At 37.2% G+C, this 8,461-nt stretch overlaps 1 protein-coding gene across 1 annotated transcript in view; it reads right to left on the reverse strand.

Moving 5' to 3' along the window:
* LOC126094525 (protein O-mannosyl-transferase Tmtc3) overlaps nt 1–7,900 on the reverse strand; it is a 115,613-nt gene extending 107,713 nt beyond the window's left edge. The window contains exons 1-2 of the mRNA XM_049908941.1: nt 7,609–7,900; nt 7,418–7,514 (exon numbers count right to left, since the gene is read on the reverse strand). The gene's annotated coding sequence lies outside the window, so the exon portion shown is untranslated. The remainder of the gene's footprint in view (nt 1–7,417; nt 7,515–7,608) is intronic.
* Between the last annotated feature and the right edge of the window lie 561 nt (nt 7,901–8,461).

The raw sequence follows: 8,461 nt of genomic DNA on the forward strand, positions 1-8,461 counted from the left end.
CCCATGGTTTTAAGGAAATTATGTCAACTAAACAAACTTTAACAAAATTATTTGCTGCACATCCTTAAAGCATTTTACAGTCCAATGAGCATCAGCTTAAAACGTGTGATGAAATACAGAATGACTGCAACTTAAGACCATCTCTCTTTAATGGGACTAGAGTCTGACGACCACTAGTTGAACCTCTATGGCCAGATTTTAAGCTATAACGAAAATAACATACCTCTCAACAGTTTCAGAAGCAGCTGTTACTTTTACCATTATACCATACAGCTTGCACCACACTTAACCCTATCACTTTATACAACCACCAATTCTGAAAGTAAAGCTGTATGTGTCTCCATGAAACATAGGTGACTTATACTCTAAATAATGAGAATGTTAAGTTAGTCTAAAGGTGTTGCAATAAAATGCTGCAAGTCTCAAAGCAAAATATTTATAGTCATGCAATAAATTATTACTTTTACTTTCTTTGTACGTCACTGAAGATGCCTACAAGAAATATGTTTGGCAAAAATAAAATTCAGCTTCAATAGACAGTAGGCCTCATGGCTGGGAGAGCCTGAAGGACAGGTTCAGCCACGTAATTGGTGTGTGGGTGGGGGTGCGGGGGGGGGGGGGGGGGGGGAGGTGTCAGTGTCATGTTTTTTGTTATAGAACTCAATGCCAGCACACGGCTTATTTCTCTTGAAAAGCACCAAGGGCACTGCCGAGCTTAACATACTCATACTCATTTGACAGACCTATCACCACCAACAGTGTCATATGCCCTCACTTCATGAGACACTGTGGAGATGTTTGGAATTTAATACAGGGCATTGCTGCAAAGACTGGTAATAAAGATTATACCACCACCTCTTCTCCCCGTACCCGCCAAATACTGGCAGTGAAAATTTCACCCATTACCAGGATTCGAACCAGCTTACCTCTGCGTGATAGATACTCTATCTACCAGATAAAAAGCACAACATGAATAACTGACCATATGGTTACAACTAGGCCTAAATAGAAGGAACACAGGTGTACCTGTAAGGATCTCACCAAATAACAAAAGTAAGGACTGGTTTCTATAAAATAAAACTGCATGTCAACACAAGGCCTTCTTCAATATTAGAATGAAGAATATTTCAAAAGTATTATTTTTGGAAGGACGTACATATATATGCAGAAAGCAATGTAAACATCAAGTTTTTCCAGGTTCTCTACACCATTAAAAATGAATCCCCTATGAAAATAGCACAGTGCAGGATAAACAAATGGACAGTAGCAGATATAAGGGAGTGATTGAGCTTCTTAAATATTTTGGTTCCATTAAAAAACCCATGTCGTTAGCTAGACTTTCTAAACTTTTGTTGAATTACAGAAGGATACAGTTTACCATGAAAATCCTGAAATGATGAAATAATTCTGGAAACAACGGTAAAGCTCTCTGAAAGGTTACAAAACAGAGAAAAACAAACAAAAACATAACTTAATAATTGGAATAAACGGTTGTAGCTTCGTCATAAGTTGCAGTGACAAATATCTATTTTTTATTTTTTCATGATGACAAGTTTCGGACACCTGTATCCATTTCCAAACCATCTGTGATGTAAGCGTGACAAATAGAGGTGACAACCCACATACAGAAACTGCCCCTGCATCAATCAGAGTGGTACATGACTGTCTTAACAACAGCCAAATGACACCACACAGGTCGGACATTAGAGAGTTCTCTAATGTCTGTCCTATGTGATGTAACTTGCTGTTGTTAAGTACTTGCTTTGAGTACTGCAGGGGCAGTTTCTGTACATGGGCTATTACCTGTATTTGTCACACTTACAGCATGGGTGATTTGAAAATGGACACAGGTGTTGGAAATTAGTCACTAACATGAGATAAAAAAACAGATACTTCTCAATGTAACTTATGATGAGGCTAGAACCATTTATTTCAATTGAGAGACAAGTTGTGGACTAATTTTTCATGTGCAATATGCTGCAAATTCATGCATAGCCTAATATCTTGCAGCTAGAAAGAAGTTTCAACGAAAATTTTCATAAGCAACTGTTCATTCTGGAAAAATTATGCAGCCAATACAAATACAATGATGCTATTCACCACACAGAACTAAGTTACAGAAACATTGCCAAAACTGATTTACATGCATTAAAATGGATTACGCAGGTGGATGTAGGTTTGCTCAAGCATAACATTGGAATCCCTGGAGCAATTTCAGTTAAACTTGGTATACTTATGACTTTATAAGTGAAAAAATACCACAGGGTACTAACAGCATCCCGAAAACTTGTGGTGCGATAGGAAGGGGATGAACTGCAAAATAGTTTAATTCTTAAATATGCTGAACAATTTCAACTATACTTGTGTATCTACCAACTTAACAAGTGAAAAGTGAGTAATTTTTCCTGCTGTGTGGCATGATACAGTTTGTCTCTAATTCAGATAAACTTCAAGAATGACTGCCACAGCTTCCTATAGTAAGATTGAAAATCTGTTACAATAAGACAGAAATGTGTCACTAACACAAGTAAAGAAATTGCATAAATTAACAAGTACATCACAAAATGTATTGAGCTTCTGCAGTTAAAGCAGTCAGAACAAATGGATAGACAGTGAAACAAATAAAGAAATAAATAAATAACTTAAATAGAATAACAAAAATGGTTTGGGGTGCTCTCAGCTAAATACACTGTTAGAATGAAGCTTCCAACATATATTATGTGGATATTTTACAGTCAGTATTGTGCAGTTTTAAACTGAGGCAGGTAAAATCTTTAACACAAAAATCATTAAAAAACTGAGAGTTGCTCAATGAGCAATGGAGACATTTGGGTTTGGAATAATAGGACAACACGAAAACAAACAAACAAATTAGGCGACAGACTACAGTGAAGTAGTTACGACCATTAAGAAAATGAAATGGATGTGGCCAGGACATATAACCTGCCAAATCAGCTATAGATGGATCAAACCAGTACCTCACTGGAGTATACAAAATGATCCAAGGCAATGACCTAATGAAACAGATGGCAGTAGAGAACATGCAGGCACAATGTGCAACTGCAATGTAAGGAGAAGCTGAGAGAATGCCTCTTCCAGCAGTGGATGATGATGATGTGGTCACAGGCATATTTTTACATCTATCCTAAGATTTTGAAACTGTTGACCTAATTTTTCAAATAAAATTATATCATTAAGAACAGGTGGCATAGCAAATGACTGGCTCTGACCATATCTGGAAAACAGGACAAGTGATTAATGATAGTATAGGTCTCAAATTGACAAACATTTTCTGTGAAGTGCTTGTCAGTTCTAAAGAACAGTATTGTCATTGATAAATATCAACGCTATGCATGAGAAAACAAAGCAGCTATTTTTGTCAATGAAAAGAAAATTGTAATCACAGAGTTGAGGGGGAAAAAATGACAGTGGAAGCAAATGAAACCCTCATACATTTAAAAGTCACCAATATGTAATAAACTACAACAGCAAAATTTCAGGAGAGCAGGCATAATTAATAGTGTCAAACTAAAACAGATTCTGCAGTAATTTAGATCGAGAATACACAGACAACAGCAAAGAGAATATTACTAGCACGTTAGGCCTCAAGTCGGTTATCAGTGTGTAACAGCAAGTGTTTCATAGTTAATTATGTACTCACTACTATTAGAAATGGAACCATTTTTGAGATGAAATCTGCAATATGTGGACACAGTTTTAAAACTATAGAAAAGTATCATAAGACTAACTAAAAATAATAGGACCCATTGGAGAAATCTGTTCAAAGGATTGGCAATTTTAACAACCATCTGAGTATATCCACCTGTCCATTAGGTGCACAATATAAAAATTTTAGTAATTACTACATTTCACTGCACATAATTTACACTTACTAAAAGAAAGGAAAAAAAAGAAGAAAACTGAAAGCTCAAACAAATATTTTCCACCACAGAATCTAAATCCTAAAGTAAACTGCCAAAAGAGATTAGAGAGGTGACTAAAACCAATACATTTTCTAAAAAGAAAGTTAAATTATACTACAATAAAACATACTGTGTGGTAAATGATTAATTGCTAACACAGTGAACGGTTAGGTACGTAGCGTAAGATTTGGGAGATCTGAGTTTCTCCCGGTGTGTGTGGTTGTTGATTACGTTACCCGGCTGCATTCCTGTAAGTTTTTTTGAATGAATAACTTTTAGCTGGCAAATCTAATATAACCGTGAAAATATCTGTGGATGAATGAACAATCAACTAATTACTGTATACTACAGTAGCCTTGAACAAACTGTGACAGAAGCCAGAACAACAGGGGACTGACGTAATAGGACATGCATTGATACTATGAAATATTGCATTGATACTAGCTAGGCACTGGCCAAAATCTAGATTTGCCTAACAAAAAGTTGAAAGAAATGGATGACTGGTTGCTGTGCTCTATCACTTGAAAGTCATATAAATAGTTGTTGAGTGCATCCACATTCCTAATGGAAGGTAACTTGACAAAAATTATTCATTTTAATGTTTAACATTACTGATATGAAGGCTGTGTGTTAATATACCACAAATAACCATACAGTAATAACCTCACAATTTTTTGCATTCTATTTCAAAAGAGCTATGCAATGCACTGGACACACAGTAGCTTAATAAATAAAAGGATCAAGGTCAACAGAAAAGGTTGCAATGATTACATTTAATAACAATCATATTTATCAGAGTAACAGCCTCCAATGACACTAAAGATGTCTCACATATTGAAATGAACTACTTCTGATTTCACAGAAAATTCATGGGTGAAACAAATGACAAATTATTTTTGGGTACATGCCTACGATTAACAGCTTTACACTACAAAATCATACAAAGGGCCTCAGTGATTATTTACTTGTCCATCTCTAATAACCTCCATATCAACAGGACATTAAACACTAATCTTCCTTTTGATTATCTGTGTTCCACTTTACTTCAATTACAATAATCAGCAACACATTTACTGAAACTCGTGTGGGGGATATCACTCATTTTCAGTCAGAAGATTTTCCTTTGTCAATGAATGTTTTGAAAGAAACAGGAAATTAATACACCATTACATAGGTTATGTCCTTCCAAATATGAAGGTACACAAACTTACACCATGAAAGCAAAACTTACAATTTGTAATATTGCAAGCAGTTAATATTTTATAGATGATATATGAAAACTTTCATGTTATTTTCAGATCCCAAACTGGGCTATGCTGTGAAATAAGCTATGATTTACTTGAAAAACGTCCAGTGACAAATTCTAACATTAGCTGCAAGAAGAGTTGAAATGGCAGAAAAGCTGATGCGGAATTATATGCTTCCTTCCTCTTTCAATAAAAAATGTTTACGCCTACATTACCTGTAATTAAACAGGGTTTCCAACAAGAACTAATGAATACTGACACTGGCAAGTATAAACGAATGTAAAAAGTTCGTTGTGGTGGCCGTTTTCGCAGCAATTATATCTAAATTACAGTAGTTCAAAAGAAAACCTCATTCGCATGCTGCACATCCAGTTTTTTTATCTTGCGCACTAAGACATGTTTTGCTTTAGTTGCAAGGCATCTTCAGTGGGTGTCAGATCTACGTCTGATTCGTTATTTGTAAGCCAAACAGCTCTCTCTCATGTGGCAAATTGATTGAAAGGCTACAGTTTTTCTTTTGCTCAGCGCACTTTTTCAAAAAGTGCTAAATTTTGGTAACAGGGATCAAACGGAAAACTGTAGTCTTCCAACGTGTTTTGCCACATGAGCGAAAGCTGTTTGGGTTACAAATAATGAATCAGACGCTGATCTGACAACCACTCAAGGTGCCTTGTAACTAAGACAAACGCGTCTGGGTGCACAAGATAAATACAAAATAAATAAAATAAAAACCTAATGGGCACCACGCAATAGGTCGTTTTTCTTTTGAACTACTGTCATTTATAAACGGATGTATTAACAATGTTACGTACTCAGGTATTCATTGACACATAAGGCGCTGTTACGCGCTACACATCATAATGCGCGCAATGCATTTCACCGGTAGTTTACAGTGTTTAGAAACACGAAATGATTTTCTCCCTGTCGTACAACAGCGCCAACATATAAAAATGCAAATGCTGCACGTTGTGGAGAAGAGAAAATTTCCATCTATTAGTACTCAAAATACAATTCGAAATTGACCGACTTTTCAAATGATAAGCTAATGAAGTTTGCCGCTTGTGAAAGTGAATCAAGTTAGTAAAAGAGTGTCACTGCTGAATATCGTTAACATTAAACACGATTTTCTGTGAAAAAGAAAACTGGAAAACACTTTCTAAGCAAGTTATGACAGGTCATTCTGTATGGATTTATTTTCTGTTTTTGGTCTGAAGCAATTTACAGCGTCTGCATACAACGTCAAAAACCATCTCTGCTTCCAACTGGTGCTGTTTCCGTATAAAAGAAGGAATCAAACATTCATGAACGACAAGCAGACTAACCTACGTGCATCACAAATTATCAATATGGGCACATATGCTACAGTGAAATAAAGATCAGTATGCAAGAATCTATTCGTAATATGAGTTCAGATCATATGAAAGTTGAAAATAAAACAATAAAAAAAGACCACTGGATTTTGACGTTCTGTTCTTGAAACCTGTTATCATATGTGTTAATTATGAATCATGGTATTCGTCAATGAATTTCTGGTTCTTGAAAACATTTACGTCAAAATGGTTGGCTTAGAGAAGAAGCCACGCAGTACCGGTACCACAATTGTTTTGGAAGTTTTAATGGTCACAGTTTCGAAACTGAATACGCTATTGCTTGCACACTTTTAGATTCAAACTGGGGCCAGAAGATTCCGTCCATCGTGTTATTATAAGCATTCTGCGGGTTTATACAGTAAGCAAATATTTTTGAATTATAGCTGCATTTAAAAACGCTGTTGCGTGCAATGACGAGAATTCATCCTGTTTCTCATTTGCATCTTTGCCGCGTTGTTAACGGACTCATTGTACATCTATCATTGGCCTTCAGATGATAATAGTAGTTACGTATCATTTTGTGTGTAATACAAAGCCGGCTAACACTGACATACAGCATTTTGTTTATACTATGTGCCCACAGACGAACATCCACACAATTAAGGATAAAAAAGATTACTAAACCTTTCTATTTATAAACCATTATTTCTCGTGATGTATGATCATAATTCTTAATCACATTCAGTGCTCGTCACGGCACAATAATAATTTTTATTTGTCTCTGCAGTATACCGTAATCATGTACGCTGCGCTAGTTCGCTCTCGACCAACTGCATCTCGCGGAACATGTAAAACTGAACGTCGATAAACTTAGAGCATTAGTTTTCGTTGTATTATACAGTGCTTTGACGCGCAAAAACTTAAAGTATGTATGTACCTATCTCATCAATCCTTGCTGCATGTCATTCACCTTAGGATAGTGACATATCGTTGCACATACGCACTCACTTCCTTCGCCTTGGACGCCGACACCCCTGAAAACAGAAGTCACCAAAATCACACTTTCACTACAGTTTTAACAGAGATCAAACAGCATTCCTTGAATCAATAAACCAGATTTAAAAGTACCGATGAATTAAGGCTCGGCGCGTAGGAGTATGGATGGCAGACGACCACCCTATCTTGCCTCACCACCGACGAGAACCGGCTTATGTCGCAACGGAAGAAGCCTTCCGTGCAGAACTGTGAGGTAAAAGCAAAGAAGGGGCGTAAAAAAAATTGTCAGTAGTTTGCAGGCACTGGGAAAAGATGGTGGTGGCTGGGACCCGAAAGTGCAAATCCGTTTTGGTAACCCGAATTCTATGGATGAACGTACAAAAGTCACTTATTTGCGTGAGCTTTGTTATACGGAGGCTCAATACTCGTATTACTGCGCTTCGTTCGTTCGGTGGCCGCAGTCACGTATTAACGAGTGCAAAAGGCGGGGCTACCCGGAGCAGCGGTCCACTCCTCCCGTCTTCAGCTGCCATACTGCAAACTGAGCCCGGTCACGTGACGAGCCAGACACTCACTCTCCTCGCGCTTGTGCTGCCGCGCCGTGGTGGGGCGTAGCAACACTCCAGCAGCTCTGTTGGTGACGAGGCACGAGGGAGTGAGGTTGTATGAAGCCGACAGGGGAAAGTACATAATTCGCAGATAATATTGCTGAACAGTATACTTTAAATTAACGGATCTTATGCATTCGTCGAGAATTAATTGAGGGTCAAATAACCGGGGAAAGTAGTATAGCCTTCTTTTCTGAAAAAGTCAGTTTAATGTCAGGTAATAGGTAGTACCCATTAGTAAACATACCAGAACGTAGAGACTACGGGTATTTTGGTATATATGCCATAACAGATCGTTCTCGTTCACCTCCACCTAATAATCCTGATGAAGTTACTGAACGCAGAACAATAATTGTCGGTACCGCAGATTTAGACCT

Source organism: Schistocerca cancellata, chromosome 8 (genome assembly GCF_023864275.1).
Source record: "Schistocerca cancellata isolate TAMUIC-IGC-003103 chromosome 8, iqSchCanc2.1, whole genome shotgun sequence".
In the NCBI taxonomy this organism is placed as follows: Eukaryota; Metazoa; Arthropoda; class Insecta; order Orthoptera; family Acrididae; genus Schistocerca; species Schistocerca cancellata.